The sequence below is a fragment of the Malaclemys terrapin genome, chromosome 23 (assembly GCF_027887155.1).
Source record: "Malaclemys terrapin pileata isolate rMalTer1 chromosome 23, rMalTer1.hap1, whole genome shotgun sequence".
Lineage (NCBI taxonomy): Eukaryota > Metazoa > Chordata > Testudines > Emydidae > Malaclemys > Malaclemys terrapin.
The window spans coordinates 6,922,701-6,932,830 of record NC_071527.1 but is presented as its reverse complement, the minus strand read 5'-3'; the positions used below and the strand labels follow the sequence as shown (position 1 = coordinate 6,932,830).

Genomic DNA, 10,130 nt, shown 5'->3' with positions numbered 1-10,130 from the left:
CTTTTTTTTTTTCAGGGGAGGGGTATAGTTGAGTACCTAATATCAGAATAGCCCCTCTAATATCACCCTAGTTAACCTTAAGCATCCAAAGACAATTTCCCAATCCATCTACTCCCTCCCTTGTGACTAGAGCCTGGAGAAGGCTGTATTGAGCCCAAAGGGCATGCTGCTGCTTTCCCTCTGGAGCACACAGAAAGCAGGCACATAATTTGAATAGCGGCATGGCTCATTAATGTAATTAATGGAAAGGATAGCAAGTAGCATTTAGCCCACTTACCTATCATTTGCTTAACCTTCCTCAATTTGGAGCCTATTATTCCTGATGACACTTTCTATTGTTAACAAGGCAATTACTGCTTTATAGTCAGTGCAGCTCATACCCAGGGCTCCTGCTCGGGTTAGGCATCCCTTTGCTCCCCTCTCTTGTAATTACCTGACACCAAATCCCAGTGCCCTCAGGCAGCTCTGGGTGTGATCAATTGCAGCTTGAAGCAGGGGACTGGGAGAGAAAAGAGGAGCAAATCTTTCACGTTTCCAATTGGGTAAACAGGCCCCTTTGGCAAAAGATCTGATGTTTGGGAAGCAAAGAAAGGGCCTTTGTTTTTTCTGGGCTGGAGCATAGAGCATGTAGAGTTGTTTGGTTTGGCAAGTCCTCCCCACTTTAAAGGACTCCCCTCTTCTCCTGTATCTCTCTGAGGCACTTTTGCTTTGCTTTTTTTGTTTCGCTTCCCCCTTCTCTCCTTCATTTTAGCATCTGCTTGACCACATCAGGATATGAAATACCCAGCGTGATTTCTAAACCACCCTCCCCGAGGCTTGCGATCATTAAAGATCCCATGGCACTTTCGCAAACGTCAGGGCATCCTGGATAAATTCCAGGCCAGGTTATTCCATTCTGGCTCCCCCAAGGTATCAGCTGAGTAAATCAGACTGTACCTTCCTGCCCTAAACTGCTGTGCTGAATGGCTGGCGCTAAATCATATGGTAACATTTCCCCTCAGGGCCTTTCTGCGTTAGAAAGTTGTAGTGGTAAAAGTTTGGCTGGCATAGTGGTTTTAAGCCATGCCTCTGAGGGGGGTTTTGGACAGTGGAGATTGAACTTGGGCCCTCGCCTGTTTGAGCTAAAAGGTCCAGCTCTGTTAGGCAAGCCGGTAGCAGGCTAATCAACCGCGGACAACTACCCTGTTTCCCCGAAAATAAGACAGTGTCTTATATTAATTTTTGCTCCCAAAGATGCGCTAGGTCTTATTTTCAGGGGATGTCTTATTTTTCAGAAATGAAAAATGCCTTATTATCGGTGGATGCCTTATTATCGGGGAGGTCTTATTATCGGGGGGATGCCTTATATTACAACGAGAGGCAAAACTGTAAGTAGGCCTTATTTTCGGAGGATGTCTTATTTTCGGGGAAACAGGGTAACTGAAGTTTCCAGATCACAGGCCCTGGTTCAATCACCCTGACATCTGCGGGGAGAGCAATACAGCAATGCACAGACAATCCAGGAAGTTTTTTGGAGAGCGTTGGGGACAACTTCCTGGTACAAGTGCTGGAGGAACCAACTAGGGGCCGTGCTCCTCTTGACCTGCTGCTTACAAACAGGGAAGAATTGGTAGGGGAAGTAGAAGTGGGTGGCAACCTAGGCAGCAGTGACCATGAGATGATTGAGTTCAGGATCCTCACAAAAGGAAGAAAGGAGAATAGCAAAATATGGACCCTGGACTTCAGAAAAGCAGACTTTGACTCCCTTAGGGAACTGATGGGCAGGATCCCCTGGGAAGCTAATGTGAGGGAGAAAGGAGTCCAGAAGAGCTGGCTGTGTTTTAAAGAAGCCTTATTGAGGACACAGGAACAAACCATCCCGATGTGCAGAAAGAATAGCAAATATGGCAGGTGACCAGCTTGGCTTAACAGTGAAATCTTCAGTGGGCTTAAACTCAAAATGGAAGCTTACAAGAAGTAGAAATTTGGACAGATGACTAGGGAGGAGTATAAAAATACTGCTAGAGCATGCAGGGGTGTAATCAGGAAGGCCAAGGCACAATTGGAGTTGCAGCTGGCAAGGGATGTGAAGGGTAACACGAAGGGTTTCTACAGGTATGTTAGCAACAAGAAGGTGGTCAGAGAAAGTGTGGGACCTTTACTAAATGGGGGAGGCAACCTAGTGACACATGATGTGGAAAAAGCTGAAGTACTCAATGCTTTTTTTGCCTCGGTCTTCACAGACAAGGTCAGCTCCCAGACTGCTGCACTGGGCAACACAGTATGGGGAGGAGGTGAGCAGTCCTCAGTGGTGAAAGAACAGGTTAAGGACTATTTAGAAAAGCTGGACATGCACAAGTCCATGGATCCAGATCTAATGCATCCAAGGGTGCTGAGGGAGTTGGCTGATGTGATTGCAGAGCCATTGGCCATTATCTTTGAAAATTCATGGCAATCAGGGGAGGTCCTGGACGATTGGAAATAGGCAAATATAATGCCCATATTTAAAAAAGGGAAGAAAGAGAACCTGGGGAACTACAGACCAGTCAGCCTCACTTCAGTCCCCAGCAAAATCATGGAGCAGGTCCTCAAGGAATCCATTTTTAAGCACTCGGAGGAGAGGAAGATGATCAGGAACAGTCAACATGGATTCATCAAGAGCAAGTCATGCCTGACTAACCTGATTGCCTTCTATGATGAGATAACTGGCTCTGTGGATATGGGGAAAGTGATGGATGTGCTATAGCTTGACTTTAGCAAAGCTTTTGATACGGTCTCCCACAGTATTCTTGCCAGCAAGTTAAAGAAGTATAGATTGGATGAATGGACTAGAAGGTGGCTAGAAAGCTGGCTAGATTGTTGGGCTCAACAGGTAGTGATCAACGGCTCGAAGTCTAGTTGGCAGCCAGTATCAAGCGGAGTGCCCCAGGGGTCAGTCCTGGGGCCGGTTTTGTTCAACATCTTTATTAATGATCTGGATGATGGGATGGATTGCACCCTCAACAAGTTTGCAGATGACACTAAGTTAGGGGGAGAGGTAGATATGCTGGAGGGTAGGGATAGGGTCCAGAGTGACCTAGACAAATTGGAAGATTGGGCCAAGTGAAATCTGATGAGGTTCAACAAGGACAAGTGCAGAGTCCTGCATTTAGGAAGGAAGAATCCCATGCACTGCTACAGGCTGGAGACTGACTGGCTAAACAGCAGTTCTGCAGAAAAGGACCTGGGGATTACAGTGGTCGAGAAGCTGGGTATGAGTCAGCAGTGTGCCCTTGTTGCCAAGAAGGCCAACGGTATCTGGGCTGTATTAGTAGGAGCATTGCCAGCAGATCGAGGGAAGTGATTATTCCCCTCTATTCGGCACTGGTGAGGCCACACCTGGAATACTGCATCCAGTTTTGGTCCTGCCACTACTGAAGGGATGTGGACGAATTGGAGAGAGTCCAGCAGAGGGCAACAAAAATGATTAGAGGGCTGGGGCACATGATTTACGTGGAGAATCTGAGGGAACTGGGATTATTTAGTCTGCAGAAGAGAAGAGTGAGGGGGGATTTGATAGCAGCCTTCAACTACCTGAAGGAGGGTTCCAAAGAGGATGGATCTCGGCTGTTCTCAGTGGTGGCAGATGACAGAACAAGAAGCAGTGGTCTCAAGTTGCAGTGGGGAAGGTTTAGGTTGGATATTAGGAAACACTATTTCACTAGGAGGGTGGTGAAGCACTGGAATGGGTTACCTAGGGAGGTGGTGGAATCTCCATCCTTAGAGGTTTTTAAGGCCCAGCTTGACAAAGCCCTGGCTAGGATGACTTAGTTGGGATTGGTCCTGCTTTGAGCAAGGGGTTGGACTAGATGACCTCCTGATGACTTCTCTTCCAACCCTAATATTCTATGATTCTCTGCATGTGGCTCAGGCACCACTAAAGTGGGGACAGAGTGGTGCACTGAATTGCTGTGGATTACAGTGACTCCACAAAACTATTTAAGTAAGGACCATTTGTATTTGGCTGTTTGTGACAGCATATTCTGTCCATAGGGTACCAAGTTGTAATGGTGAAAGGCACTGTGGGTAGGCATCTCACTGTCCTCTGTGAGGCCTTCAGACGTGCCCCTTATGGAAACTGTCCCTGTGCATTGGAGGATACCCAGGCGCGTCTCAGAGAATAGTGGGGATCTGGTACCAAATGCCCGCAATTCTCCCTGTTCCATCCCATAATCAGCCACTCTTGTGCACCATTTTCCAACTCGCAGCTGCAAACATAGATGTGGCAAAGGCACCGCCGTGCTCTTCTACACTCTAAGGTCAGGGCATACAATTTCTCTTGTGTTTACACCCACACAGCGCTGATTGGCCTGCTAAACCCAGAGTTGTGAGTTCAATCCTTGAGGGGGCCACTTAGGAATCTGGGGCAAAATCAGTACTTGGTCCTGCTAGTGAAGGCAGGGGGCTGGACTCGATGAACTTTCAGGTCCCTTCCAGTTCTATGAGATAGGAATGGTCAGGGATTGCAGAGGAATTTGTTTAACTCGTAAGGGGTTTTATAGTCAGCATGGATTGTTCCCTCCTGCTGGATTCTCTCCTGCCTTTCATCTGAACAAAATATTCCCTCAGACGTTAGTTTACTACAGTGACTGCTGGGTTAAGTCAAATCAGTGTAAAACATAGGACTAGTCTGGAGGGGACCTCCTCCTGGATCACAGAGTCCAGTCCCTTGCTATTGCAAGCAACCCCATCATATCATCCTATTCAGACCTTCATCAAGCTCCATCTTAAAACTAGTCAACTGGTTTGCTCCCGCTGCTCCTCCTGGGAAACTGTTCCAGAACATCACTCCTCTGATGGTTACAAACCTTCTATTTTCCAGCCCTGTGAGAGTAACTCTGCACAATTCTACATTGGCAATTTGCACTGAGGTAGTTATAATGATGCATATTTCTCTAATGCACGCAGGGTAGGCTCTGGTAAACAAGACACTGGATCTGGGTTAAATTCCCAATTTAGTCACATGTGTTCTGCATGGCCTTAGGCAAGTCATTTAACCACTCACTTCAGTTTTCTCATCTGTAGAATGGGATCTGTGAGGATCAAATCCATTAATGGTTGTCCAGATGTTACGGTGAGAGGGCCACACAATTACCTTTATAATCCCTTATTGCACTGTATTTTGTACACTCGTTTACAACAGTGGAAAACAGCACTCCGATCTGGTAGCATTTTACCCCCATTTTGTATTAAGTCAGGACAACAGTGAATCAGACCCTAAAAGAATATTAACCCATACTTGGGAGCTAACCACTTATCTCTTTGCTCCTGGTGTGGGTGTGTTCTAGGTGGGACAAAACTGTTAGCTCCATCTCTGATGCTTCCCTATATAAATGGAGTTTTAAAGTAGACTTGCCTGAGGTTACTTAGGATTCCCAGATTTATTCTGTCCCAAAGACAGGCCTAATTTTCTGGTCCTGCTTAGAACAAGATTTTCTCTTGTCTGAGATAAGCAATTTCCGGTAGCTCCTGACATGCAGTAAGATATCCCATCTACATTCAGGGGTGTCCAATCTACGGCCTGCGGGCCGTATATGGCCCACCAAAGCATTTCATAAGGCCCACAGCCTGCTGCAACACAATATACTAACAGCCAATTCATTAGCATTTTGTCGTCATCTTTACATCATTTTAGTTTACACAAGTGTGTAAATAGACAATACTGTACATAGAAACAACCTATCTAAATACATACAAAACAAGCTGAACTTAAAATATAAATCAATACAGGTGACTTTAAATCTTATTAAAATATAGAATCTGTTTGGCCCACACAAGATTGTGCTTAGGTTTATGTGGCCCTCCTATGTAATAAAGTTAGGCACCACTGGATTAAACGACTGAGTTTCACAGTATGCAGTGTTGTAGCCGTGTCGGTCCCACAATATTAGAGAAGAAGAGCTCTGTGTAAGCTTGAAAGCTGGTCTCTCTCACCAACAGAAGTTGGTCCAATAAAAGATATTACCTCACCCACCTTGTCTCTCTGAGTTTCACTGGTGTGTTTGAGAAATATGTGGTTTAGGACAGGGGTTCTCAAACTGGGGATCGGGACCCCTCAGGGGGTCTCGAGGTTATTACATTGGGGGTCATGAGCTATCAGCCTCCACCCCAACCCCGTTTTGCCTCCAGCATTTATAATGGTGTTAAATATATTAAAAAGTGTTTTTAATTTACAAGGAGGGGGGTCACATTCAGAGGCTTGCTACGTGAAAGGGATCACCAATAAAAAGGTGAGAACCACTGCTTGTCCTGGCAACTGATATTGGGGCCATGTCTACACTATGAGGATTACAGCGGCACAGCTATAGCAGTGTAGCTATGTCGCTCTAGTGTAAATGCTTCCTACATGGATGGAAGGGGTTTTTCCATCGATAGGTAATACTCTACCTGACTGGCAGTCGCTAGGTTGACAGAGCAATTCTTTCATTGACCTTGCTGTGCCTATACTGATGCTTAGGTTGGTTTAACTATCAGGCGCTCAGGGGAGTTAATAATCTAATTAGACAAAACAAAGGGTGGGAGGGGAAACAGAGTCATTGAGGGGAAGTTATTTGACCAAAGTCACCCAGCAGGTCAGAGACAGATCCATGTCTCCTGATTCCCAGTCTAGTACCTGATCCACTGGATCATGCTGCTTCTCAAGAGGTCCCAGTGCCCAGCTTTCATACTGCATGTTCCTAAAATGCTAAGATTATTATTTATTTGTAGAGCAGTAGTGCCTAGGAGCCCCAGTCAGGGACCAGGACTCCATTGTGCTCGGCACTGTACAAACACAGACCAATAAAACTGTCCCTGGCCCAAAATGCATATCTGCTACATCATTGACTTTTCCATGTTTCATGCTGGAAGCTGTTAATGGCTGCCATCAAGAGGGTCCTTCATATACAGACAATCACAGACCTGGTCAAAGCCAGTGGGTATTCAAAGCACTCTTCATTCAGTCTAAATGGAAGGAGCAATTAAGTCCCTTTATGTAGTGATATCTAGAAACAATACCAGGCTACTGCCCAAGGCACTGGTCACATGGTGAAGCCTGAGCAGAATTGAGCTACTGATCGGGGGAGGGGGGAGTTCCCTGGTTACAAATACAGGAGCAAGTGGCAAGCTGTGTGTGAGAGGCAATAAGCCTTGAGGCACAGGATTGTCTGGAGAGTCAAGCTTGGAAACTGCCTTCTGTTATTTATTGCTACTCTGTTCACCAAAGCAGGACTTAGTTCAAACCTGTTTATTTACAAAGAATATACACAAAGAATAGACCTGACTCAAGTTATTCATTTGTCTTCCTAATGGGAACAACCTGGCAACATCCCAAATGGTGATAACTACTCAGGAGCAAACACACATTTATGCATCTTGGGTGGCTTAGTTTCCAAACATCTCTTTTGCAAGGAGGGGTTGCTTTGAATAACCAGCAAGTTACATGGTGCTGTATTGTTATCATTGGTATCCAAGAGGAATTACAGTAATTGACAAGCATTGTAACAAACCTATGACTTCATGGCTGTCAGGTTTGGTGCTTACCGTGGACACTGCAACAAGAGGAACAGAATCCAGATCTTATGCTCCAAAAACACAAGCCTCTACCACTTCTGCCAAGAGGGAATTGACAGTAGCAGTATAGGGCTGATGACACACAGCTAAATAGGTCAATTTCCAGCCAGTAGAGAGTGGAAGTAGATAGAAAAAACATGTACGCTAGCTAGTTCTTTATAGATGACTTAGTCATTGTCTCTAAACTATCTACAAAGTGGGGTGTGTAAAGAGTGCTGGTGTGAAGACACACACTGTGCATGTGCTGGGAGTTTGTCTGCTGTCCTCTCTTTGAAAATCTGGGGAACAGAGAGCATTGGGTTCACTATCCCCATAGTGGTGGGGAGTGAGGGGGTCTCTGTCAATGTCCCCTCAGTGGTGGGGGGCTTTGTCCATGTCTCCTCAGTGGTGGAGGTGATGGGGGGCTTTGTCCATGTCTCCTCTGGAGGGTAGGGGTGAGGGGGTCTCTCTCACTGTCCCCTCAGTGGTGGGGATGATGGGGGGCTCTGTCAATGTCCCCTCAGTGGTGGAGGTGATGGGGGGCTCTGTCCATGTCTCCTCTAGAGGGTAGGGGTGAGGGGGTCTCTCTCACTGTCCCCTCAGTGGTGGGGATGATGGGGGGGCTCTGTCAATGTCCCCTCAGTGGTGGGGATGATGGGGGGCTCTGTCCATGTCCCCTCAGTGGTGGGGATGATGGGGGGGGCTCTGTCCATGTCCCCTCAGTGGTGGGGGTGATGGGGGGGCTCTGTCCACGTCTCCTCTAGAGGGTAGGGGTGAGGGGGTCTCTGTCAATGTCCCTCAGTGGTGGGGGGAGACTCTGTCGCTGTCTTTTCTGTGATGGCCCGTCCAGTAACGCCCCCCTCTGAGGAAGGCAGAGAGGGCGGGCACGTTCCACCCACCGCCTCTTGGGGGCAACGCCCACCCCCCCGCTTTGGCACACATCCCGGCTGATGATTGGTTCTCTCTGTTCCACGCCCCGCCCTATAGGAAGTCTCGCGAGACTATCGCGCGTAGGGAGGGGGCACCCAGCGCGAGACCCAGGGACAGCTCGGGAGGGTCGGAGCCAGCGCGAGATTCCGGAGCCAGCATAAGGTAGAGGTGCGGACCTGAGGCAACCCACGTGTGCCCCCCGGTCTCGAGGTGAGCGAGGCTCTCCGCTATCCCCCTGGAGTAGACGATGGGCCCCCCCATCTCCCCGAGTTTTCGTGAGAGTACCGGCCCCTTCCGTGAGTGACAAGCTCTTCGGCCAATCGGTACGCCGGGCGCTTGGAGTGATGGGCGCCGCAACCAACAGCGTCCGGGAATGATGTGGAGCACGCCCCCTTCAGGGATGGGCGGTGCTCAGGGTTGCTGGAGCCTCCGAGGGGCCCGGGCGGTGGCTGGTTGGGGGGAGGGGGCCCGGCCGCGGACAGCTGGTGGGGGATGTGTATGTGAGGGGTCCTGGGCTCCTTGGTGGGGGCCCTTGAGTGCTTTGGTTTGGGGGGCTATCAGAGGCCCCCATGGTGAGAAGGGGTTCTGGGCTCTGTGGATGGGGATTATGGGGGGCCCTATGCAGCAGGGCCGTTCTGGGTCAGCAGGTGGCTATGGAGAGTGCAGTAGGGAGATCTTGGCTTGGGTAAGGGCTTGGGGCTCTCTAGTTAAAATGGGTGAGTTAGGGAGACTGTAGGCTCGGGGGGGGGAGAGAGGGCTCATGGGATTAGTAGATTGGGCTCATGGGATTAGTAGATTGGGGGTGTCACAAAAACAACTTGACGGGGTCTAGGAGTAGGGTGGGTAACGCTGAGACTAGATGTAGTGGGAGTAACTCTTTAACAGCCCCTTTCTGGGAAGTACATTGGAAGGAGTTAACTTCTCTTCTCCCCCCCCCCCCCCCCCCATCCCCAGGCAAGTTACTCTAAACATCAGTATGGTAAAAACTTAATGTTTAAATTGCACAATCTTTGTGTGTGTGTAACAACAATTATTTAAGAAAAAATATATATTGTGCAATTTAAACATTAAGTTTTTACCCTATTGATGTTTAGAGTAACTGATTTAACTTGCCTGGAGATGGGAGGAGTCATCCCCTTCCAATACACTTCCCACGAGGGGGCTATATATAGATATAGTTTCTTAAATAATTGTTGTTTCTCACTGTTAGACTTTGGGAGCCCAGACTTTGAGAACTTGTAGAAGCAGTGAGTGTTTAATCCATTACTGCACAATTGCTTTTTTCACTTACATACTGTGGTAGAGTAGGTGACCGTTTCTAGTAAACTAGAATTATTAAACAAACCGGCTTATTTGTCAAAAGGGTTTCATCCTTATTGCTAAAACTAATTGGGCCCCATTTTCTCTCCTTACCCTAAAAAAAAAAGACCAACAGGTTTGACTTTTCTTACATGAAATGTTACATGACAATAAAAATACTTGGTGATGTGTATAAAATCAACATAGATTAATCAAATAAACTTAATTTTTTAAGACCAGACTCTGTTGTAATTTACACCCTTCATGAAATCCAGTCAAGTACTACTGCTGTCGTTCATAACCTCTTTCCATTCTCCATAACCTTTTTCCATGCTGCTTTCTATGTATGGAAT

General features: G+C 47.4%; 1 protein-coding gene across 2 annotated transcripts in view; it reads left to right on the top strand.

The window, feature by feature from the left end:
• Positions 1-8,581: 8,581 nt before the first annotated feature.
• The window catches only part of ATF7 (activating transcription factor 7), a 115,944-nt gene continuing 114,395 nt past the window's right edge, over positions 8,582-10,130 (top strand). For both annotated transcript variants that reach the window (XM_054012581.1, XM_054012582.1), the window contains exon 1: positions 8,582-8,688. The gene's annotated coding sequence lies outside the window, so the exon portion shown is untranslated. The remainder of the gene's footprint in view (positions 8,689-10,130) is intronic.